Source organism: Polyodon spathula, chromosome 38 (assembly GCF_017654505.1).
Source record: "Polyodon spathula isolate WHYD16114869_AA chromosome 38, ASM1765450v1, whole genome shotgun sequence".
NCBI classification, from domain to species: Eukaryota; Metazoa; Chordata; class Actinopteri; order Acipenseriformes; family Polyodontidae; genus Polyodon; species Polyodon spathula.
In genome coordinates this window covers 3001238-3011237 of record NC_054571.1, presented here as the reverse complement: position 1 = coordinate 3011237, position 10000 = coordinate 3001238, and positions in this window count along the sequence as shown.

Sequence of the window (10000 nt, the reverse complement as noted above, 5' to 3'; positions counted from 1 at the left end):
CTGAGCTCCTCAAACCCACTGCCTTCCACACTGCAGCCCAGCGCTTTCTTTATCTAACCACTGAGCTCCTCAAACCCACTGCCTTCCACACTGCAGCCCAGCGCTTTCTTTATCTAACCACTGAGCTCCTCAAACCCACTGCCTTCCACACTGCAGCCCAGCGCTTTCTTTATCTAACCACTGAGCTCCTCAAACCCACTGCCTTCCACACTGCAGCCCAGCGCTTTCTTTATCTAACCACTGAGCTCCTCAAACCCACTGCCTTCCACACTGCAGCCCAGCGCTTTCTTTATCTAACCACTGAGCTCCTCAAACCCACTGCCTTCCACACTGCAGCCCAGCGCTTTCTTTATCTAACCACTGAGCTCCTCAAACCCACTGCCTTCCACACTGCAGCCCAGCGCTTTCTTTATCTAACCACTGAGCTCCTCAAACCCACTGCCTTCCACACTGCAGCCCAGCGCTTTCTTTATCTAACCACTGAGCTCCTCAAACCCACTGCCTTCCACACTGCAGCCCAGCGCTTTCTTTATCTAACCACTGAGCTCCTCAAACCCACTGCCTTCCACACTGCAGCCCAGCGCTTTCTTTATCTAACCACTGAGCTCCTCAAACCCACTGCCTTCCACACTGCAGCCCAGCGCTTTCTTTATCTAACCACTGAGCTCCTCAAACCCACTGCCTTCCACACTGCAGCCCAGCGCTTTCTTTATCTAACCACTGAGCTCCTCAAACCCACTGCCTTCCACACTGCAGCCCAGCGCTTTCTTTATCTAACCACTGAGCTCCTCAAACCCACTGCCTTCCACACTGCAGCCCAGCGCTTTCTTTATCTAACCACTGAGCTCCTCAAACCCCACTGCCTTCCACACTGCAGCCCAGCGCTTTCTTTATCTAACCACTGAGCTCCTCAAACCCACTGCCTTCCACACTGCAGCCCAGCGCTTTCTTTATCTAACCACTGAGCTCCTCAAACCCACTGCCTTCCACACTGCAGCCCAGCGCTTTCTTTATCTAACCACTGAGCTCCTCAAACCCACTGCCTTCCACACTGCAGCCCAGCGCTTTCTTTATCTAACCACTGAGCTCCTCAAACCCACTGCCTTCCACACTGCAGCCCAGCGCTTTCTTTATCTAACCACTGAGCTCCTCAAACCCACTGCCTTCCACACTGCAGCCCAGCGCTTTCTTTATCTAACCACTGAGCTCCTCAAACCCACTGCCTTCCACACTGCAGCCCAGCGCTTTCTTTATCTAACCACTGAGCTCCTCAAACCCACTGCCTCCACTGCAGTTGAATCCCATTGCTGAGAGCAGAAAGGGGCTGTTCATGTCTTTGCGGTGAGGGGTTTTATTTTGTATTTTATTTTTATGCTCACATCAAGGGTCTTGCTTTAATTTTAGTAAACACTTTCATTGTTAAATAACGCATGCCAGTCATATAAAGCCCAAAATTAGTCCAGGGAAGTGAAGCTGGGAAATTAAAAGCTACAGTGTGTGGAAAACAGCTGCTAAGAGACAGGCGGCAGCCAGGAGCTGCGGGCTTGTGTTGTTTCATATGACACTGACCATCCCTCCCTCCCTCCTCCTTCTACTTCTCTCCCTCCCTCTGCTTCTCTCTCCCCCCTCTGCTTCTCTCCCTCCCTCCCTCTGCTTCTCTCCCTCCCTCCCTCCCTCCCTCTGCTTCTCTCGCTCCTCTCCCTCCCCTTCCCTTTCCCTCTGCTTCTCTCTCCTTCTCCCTCTCTGCTTCTCTCCCTCCCTCATTCTCCCTCTGCTTCACTCCCTCCCTCATTCTCCCTCTGCTTCACTCCCTCCCTCCCTCTACTTCTCTCTTTCCCTCCCTCCCTCCATTCCTCTATCTCTCTATCCCTCCCTCCCTCCACTTCTCTCTCTCATCTCTCCTTCTCTGTCCCTCCCTGCCTCCCTCTGCTTCTTTCTCTCCCTGTACCTCTCTCTCCCTTCCTCCCTCCTTCCCTCTCCTGCCTTCTGCTTCTCTCTCCCTCTCCCTCCCTCCATCTACTTCTCTCTCTCCCTCCCTCTGCTTCTCTCTCCCTCCCCCTCCTCACTCCCTCCTCTCCCTCCCTCTGCTTCTCTCGCGCCTCTCCCTCCCCTTCCCTTTCCCCCTCTGTTTCTCTCTCCCTCTCCCTCTCTGCTTCTCTCTCCCTCCCTCATTCTCCCTCTGCTTCACTCCCTCCCTCCCTCTACTTCTCTCTTTCCCTCCCTCCCTCCATTCCTCTACCTTTCTATCCCTCCCTCCCTCCACTTCTCTCTCTCATCTCTCCTTCTCTCTCCCTCTCCCTCCCTCCATCTACTTCTCTCTCTCCCTCCCTCTGCTTCTCTCTCTCTCCCTTAACCTCTCTCCCTCCCTCCCTCTCCCTCTCTCTGTCCCTCTGCTTCTCTCTCCCTCTCCTTCCCTCCCTCTGCTTCTCTCTCTCTATCTCCCTCCATCTCTTTCTCTCCCTCTCTCCGTCCCTCTGCTTCTCTCTCCCTGTACCTCTCTCTCCCTCCCTCCCTCTGTCCCTGAGAGACCCTGACTGTCTTTGGGGCTGCTAACACACGTCTCGTTCAAAACTGCACACTTGAGACCTGTGAATGCAAAAGCAGAGAACAGAAGATATTTGTGTTAGAATATCATTGTGTAAATTACAATGACTTGAAACATTGCAGCTTTAAACAGCACATACTTCATTCAAGTGTATTATTACACTTGTATGTATTAAGCTGGGGTCATGAACTCTCACGCAGACAATAACAGCTCTGCTCTGCTCAGTTGTTCTTCTCTTGTATGCAAACATTATGCCTCGAGTCAATATGAGCCGCTCAGGCTTGTCTCTAAACAGTCTAATAGTTAGCAGAGACTCATTTGCTTTACAAGCTACAGCAGCTCTCTGATAAAGAGCTTCAGCAGCTCTCTGATAAAGAGCTTCAGAAAACAGAAGCAAGTCATTATTCTGATTACCATGGACCCTCTTCTGAGAGCCCCTGACCCTGAATCTGCCGGGGCTCAGCTCAGAGACCCTGACCCTGAATCTGCCGGGGCTCAGCTCAGAGACCCTGACCCTGAATCTGCCGGGGCTCAGCTCAGAGACCCTGACCCTGAATCTGCCGGGGCTCAGCTGAGAGACCCTGACCCTGAATCTGCCGGGGCTCAGCTGAGAGACCCTGACCCTGAATCTGCCGGGGCTCAGCTGAGAGACCCTGACCCTGAATCTGCCGGGGCTCAGCTCAGAGACCCTGACCCTGAATCTGCCGGGGCTCAGCTGAGAGACCCTGACCCTGAATCTGCCGGGGCTCAGCTGAGAGACCCTGACCCTGAATCTGCCGGGGCTCAGCTGAGAGACCCTGACCCTGAATCTGCCGGGGCTCAGCTCAGAGACCCTGACCCTGAATGATGCAAACGAGCATCTTGGAAGGCAGGCGTGGGCTTGGTGCAGAATAGAAAGAGCTTGCTCATGCTGTCATGTGATTGTTAGCTGAGTGTACTGGTTCCAGAGGAGCTGCTGGTGTAATGGATGCACAGACTGGTTTGGATGATCTCTCCAGCACCGTGTCTCTGGGTCTGATTGTTTTTTGGTCACAAGGATCAGGTCCAGAATTTCAAGTACGGCTTTGTTTTCTCAACAAAGTTATCAAGCAATGTTATTGAAAATCTGCAGCACTATAATTATAACTATTACTTCATAAAGATTATCAATGTCTCCTGAAGTTTATTGCAAAGAGAGTTTGCATTGATTTCTAATATTATATAAATAAACCAAAAAATATATATATATATTATATATATATATATATATATATATATATATATATATATATATAAGTTTATAAAGATTATATATATATATATATATATATATAATATATATTATATATGATATATATATATATATATTATATAATATATATATATAATTAAATTAAGTGAGGTTCCTTTCCCAACATAATAGAAGGGTTTAAAAAATATCTTTGGCACTGTTAATGTTGTTAATGGCAACACAAGAACTTCATCTTGGGAAGCGCTTGTGAGCAACTGAATATTCTTTTTTTCTGCATGCAGTGTTTGACCGGACAAGAAATCCACATCAGTTGCTGTGCCTATATTGAGCTAAGTGCTGATGATGAGCTGCTGGGAAGTGTAACCACATGAAAACTTGTTAAAAAATGAAAGGCAAAACAAAGGCTGGCTGCATGAAAGGGGCTCTGCAATGCACCCTATCTAAACGGCACGCACGTGTTTTCTGTTTCAATGAATCCTTGCAATACCTGCACAATGCAGCTTCTTCAAGGGTGCCAGCTAACACATTTTCATTCAGCTGCTCAGCTAATCATCTATAAGCATGGTCTGTGAAATGGCTTCCCTCCCCTCTCCACCCTCCCATGGCTTCCCTCCCCTCTCCACCCTCCCGTGGCTTCCCTCTCCTCTCCACCCTCCCGTGGCTTCCCTCCCCTCTCCACCCTCCCATGGCTTCCCTCTCCTCTCCATCCTCCCGTGGCTTCCCTCCCCTCTCCACCCTCCCATGGCTTCCCTCTCCTCTCCACCCTCCCGTGGCTTCCCTCTCCTCTCCATCCTCCCGTGGCTTCCCTCTCCTCTCCATCCTCCCATGGCTTCACTAGCCTCTCCACCCTCCCATGGCTTCCCTCTCCTCTCCACCCTCCCATGGCTTCCCTCTCCTCTCCACCCTCCCGTGGCTTCCCTCTCCTCTCCATCCTCCCATGGCTTCACTAGCCTCTCCACCCTCCCGTGGCTTCCCTCTCCTCTCCACTCTCCCATGCCTGCTCCTATCCCAGCTCCTCTGTGCTGGAACTTGCTTCAGGACCTCTCAGTCTCTCATGCCTTCTGTTGCCTCCTCAAGACCCCCCTGTTCAGACTGCGCTTGTAGATCTCTGATCTGCCCCACCTGCTCTGCACTGGACTCGCCTGCCCTCAGCACCTCGTTACTGGATCTTCAGCTGATGCGCTAGCCTTGCACTGCTATACCACTAATATGTCATTGTAGATCTAACTTGCTGTAATCTTTACTTGCTGCACCCTAGTTCATCTTGTATTTTAGCGGTATTATTTACACTTACTGTAAACTATACTGTATTTAATTATTAATCTTGCATTGTAACCCTGCACTACCTGTACACCTGTAAGTTGCCTTATAAATTTATAATAATGCAAATAGCAATACATCTTCAGCAGATGAAAAGTGGAACAGTGATGACACTGCCAGTGCTAATAAGAAGGGTGCTTTCTTTATCTAACCACTGATCTGCTCAAACCCATTGCCTTCCACACTGCAGCCCAGCGCTTTCTTTATCTAACCACTGAGCTCCTCAAACCCACTGCCTTCCACACTGCAGCCCAGCGCTTTCTTTATCTAACCACTGAGCTCCTCAAACCCACTGCCTTCCACACTGCAGCCCAGCGCTTTCTTTATCTAACCACTGAGCTCCTCAAACCCACTGCCTTCCACACTGCAGCCCAGCGCTTTCTTTATCTAACCACTGAGCTCCTCAAACCCACTGCCTTCCACACTGCAGCCCAGCGCTTTCTTTATCTAACCACTGAGCTCCTCAAACCCACTGCCTTCCACACTGCAGCCCAGCGCTTTCTTTATCTAACCACTGAGCTCCTCAAACCCACTGCCTTCCACACTGCAGCCCAGCGCTTTCTTTATCTAACCACTGAGCTCTTCAAACCCACTGCCTTCCACACTGTTCTTCTTTCTTTCTTTCTTTCTTTCTTTCTTTCTTTCTTTCTTTCTTTCTTCTTTAATCTCTGAGCTACTCAAACCGACTCCCTTCCATTAACCACCTTTTAGATTTGGAAAATAAACAAGCGCATTATGAGGCCCTTCTCACAAAGAAGAGGAACTGCGGGCCCTTCCAAGCGATCTGCACGGCGAGATATAAAGCATTTTTGCAACAAGAAAACCAAAAAACACCGCGTCCAGTTTTATTGCGGAACAGCAAACATCCGTGGAGGAAACTGCTGAAGCGAAAAATAACCAATCAACTAAAAAAACAACCCTGATTTTTTTTTCTTTACTGTGGTACAGTAAACGCATAGTGGTAAAGCTCAGAAAAAAGCCCGGTAAATGGTGAGGCTCCTCTGTGCCTCTGCGCTCCGACACTGATCGGAATCGGCGGTGCGTTTTAATGTAAGATTCAGAACTCGATTTCAGCTGATACATTGGGAACGAATTGAAATCAAAAACTGTGATTCTTGAACTTGGGACACAGGCTTGCCAACTGGCACTGACAATATAAGACAGGTCAGGTTTTTAAACTCGCCTCTAAACCCCAAATTTTAAATCAACCAAAGTGAATGTCGATTGCGTGAGCGGCTTCAATCCATGTGCTTCATTGCGATTGCGGATTTATCGTGAGAGAAGCATGCCACGGATTCATTCTGGAAATGGTAAATCTATCAGCATACCACGCTCACGTCGCTACAGTTTGCACTCATCCGCTCTCTTTGTCGTTGAACCTTGTGGTTAATATTCTATTAATGTAAAAAAAAAAAAAATCTTCCTGCTGCGTTTCTTGGAAATCAGCAAGCTGTATAGGTCTGATTGACGGGTAGGATTCTCACAGGAAGTAATTCCCGCCCCCGGACAGGTGTGTGTGTGTGTGTGTGCTTTTACTAACCTGTAAAACAATTCCTTTAATTTAATTTGCTGTTAGAGAGGTGAGTTGAAAACCTGACCTGTCTTAAAGTGTCCCGGAATTATGCGACCATCTGGCAACCCCGCCGGGACACGTTGCATAGTGTGGCTCTACTCTTCACAGAGCAGCGCATACATTATCACACATTCTCTTAACACGTCCAGCAGGCGATCTAGTGAGTCTTGTGCTAATCTAGAGAGCGACTAAACTCATGTGGTCTGTAAATCCGACCAGCAGGAGTTGAAGTGCGGCGTTATTAAGATCCGCCGCCGCTTAGATCGTTGAGACCCTGTAGCGCTGGGTGAAAGCGCGGTGTCGCATTAACGATTCACAAGGTTAATTGCTCCCTTTGCGTTGTCAGAGTCCCTCCCTGAAGAGGCAGCGTGCTCCCGCGTCTTATTACCTGAATATCATTTGATTTCAATTAGACGGGCTCGTGTTCCCCCGGGGAGCCCCTCTTTCCAGATGAATGGAGGCGTTCACCTCCGCTGATTTCTGTCCTGAGAGAGAGGTGCCACGCTGAGAAATCCTTTTACGCTAATTATATATGATCATCTGCGGATAAACGCTGCTTTTAGAAGGAAAATGGCTTTTGATGTATGGAATACTTTTTTGCGCATTGTGTGCACTGAACCCGCACGGTGCGATTCGCTATTGGAATAGCGCATTAGTAAAAAAACTAAAAGACCTTGCTGATCTGTGCGCACTGCTTCGCTATACTGCAAATATTGTCTGGTGTCTGTCCCTCAGAAAAAATACAGGGTTTCAAATATCCGAATTATGAAACTATATAGAAAGTTTTTTTTTTTTATCTAATCTGCGATCTGTGACTTTTCTGTGAGTGTGCGTGTGTGTGTGTGTGTGTGTGTGTGTGTGTGTGTGTGTGTGTGTGTGTGTGCGTGTGTGTGTGTTACAGAACCCTTAACAAAATAAGCGTTCCGGGTATTGCGCAAAATTTTTTTGCAAAAGCAGATTTTTAGGCACAGCAAAATGTGTCTATCACACAGCAACCAACCGCCGAAATAAAACGAAGGGTGGTTTTCAAAAATCAAAAGGTAAAGCCGACAATGCAAACCGAAGACATTATATTTCATCCTGTTAGGCGTGCGGAACAGTTCTATGAAAGCGCGGCCGTGTGCTGCTGTTGTCACTCTCACACTCAGACTGACCCGCTCGGGTTGTAAGGGGGACGCCGGGCACGGCTTTCTTCGCGGCGCTGGGCTGTTTATGTGCTCTTTGGTAAAGAAATAAACAGATGAATAAAGAAACAAACAGGCGTGGGTTTGGGGCAGGGGGGAATGTGTCTTTTATAAATGCGGGCTGTTGACTCTGGGGCTTTTTCTGTTCATGATATTTTGGCACGCTGCGTCTCCTGCACGCTGACTGAGAACACAAGCTTGAAAAGACTGCGCTGTTTTTGTTTTCCTTAACGCGCGGTGCAGGCCGCGGTCAGCGCAGTCCTTACTGTTAACGCCGCAGTATTATAACGTGCCAACTGCTCATGCACAGCCCCTGACTGTCTAAGAAACGAGTAAAAAGCTAGACGCATCCATAGTGCAATGGTGAAGGAGGTACGTGCCCTAGCTGGTGCGCATGCGCAATCCACTGTAATGACGCGAGCCTGCTGCTGCGATCTCTACAATTCCATATTACTGTGCCTTCAAATACAGACTCCTTCCATAATAAACCCAAACTAATCTTAAACCACTTCTCTTCATCCGTCCATTTTCATTAACCGCTTAGTCCTTTTACAGGGTCGCGGTGAGCCGGGAGCCTAACCGGGCAGACATAGGGCGCAAGACAGGACTGCACCCTGGACAGGACGCCAGTCCATCGCAGGGCACCACACACACACACACACACACACACACACACACACACACACAGAGGGCAATTTAGAATGACCAATCAACCTGAACAACATGTCTTTGGACTGTGGGAGGAAACCGGAGTACCCAGAGAAAACCGACGCAGACACGGGGAGAACACTTACACAGACAGACCCCCTAGGCCGAAATCGATACCCTGTGAGGCAGCAGCGCTAATCACCACGCACCATACCGCCCTGCTTCTCTTCATTTAAACAATAATAATAATAATAATACTCATATAAATACAATCAAACAACTGATGATAATAATAATAATAATAATAATAATAATAATAATAATAATAATAATAATAATAATAATAATAATCCATTATTACAATAAAACAATTTACTTTCGAGACAAAACACTTTATACTCAATTAAATTATTCTCCTCTAATTCACGCCGACACATCTCCGATATGAATGTTGTTAATCTATGTGTAGTTCCTAATGCATTTAATACACAAGGATCGCTTTGATGATGGCACGGGTTGGACACTGGTAAAAACTAATCCGGGATTGTAATAAAAATCAATACATAGCTCGCGTGTTAGTTAGCACGGGTCACCAGGCGTGCTTTTCCCGTGATAGCGGAGTCTGTTCAGAACATACACCTGCGCGACTTCTGAGACGAGCGCATCGCGCTCCTATCCACCCGGAGTCCGCTGATGCGCGCTATACAGCACTGGAGAAGCGCGACACCCAAGCGACCAGCAACCCGGCAACGGGCCAAGCGACCAGCAACCCGACAACGGCTCAAGCGACCAGCAACCCGGCAACGGGTTAAGCGACCAGCAACCCGACAAAGGGGTCAAGCGACCAGCAACCCGACAACGGCTCAAGCGACCAGCAACCCGACAACGGGTCAAGCGACCAGCAACCCGACAAAGGGGTCAAGCGACCAGCAACCCGACAACGGGTCAAGCGACCAGCAACCCGACAACGGCTCAAGCGACCAGCAACCCGGCAACGGGTCAAGCGACCAGCAACCCGACAACGGGTCAAGCGACCAGCAACCCGGCAACGGGGTCAAGCGACCAGCAACCCGACAACGGGTCAAGCGACCAGCAACCCGACAACGGGTCAAGCGACCAGCAACCCGACAACGGCTCAAGCGACCAGCAACCCGACAACGGCTCAAGCGACCAGCAACCCGGCAACGGCTCAAGCGACCAGCAACCCGACAACGGCTCAAGCGACCAGCAACCCGAGGGTCAAGCGACCAGCAACCCGACAACGGGTCAAGCGACCAGCAACCCGACAACGGCGTCAAGCGACCAGCAACCCAGCAACGGGTCAAGCGACCAGCAACCCACAACGGGTCAAGCGACCAGCAACCCGACAACGGGTCAAGCGACCAGCAAACCACACCGTGACGCAAGTGGCTGGATTAAAAAAATAAAAATAAAAAAAAAAAAAACCAGAAAGTTTTTAATGAGGTGACTCATATATTAGCGTGCTGAATATACCACCA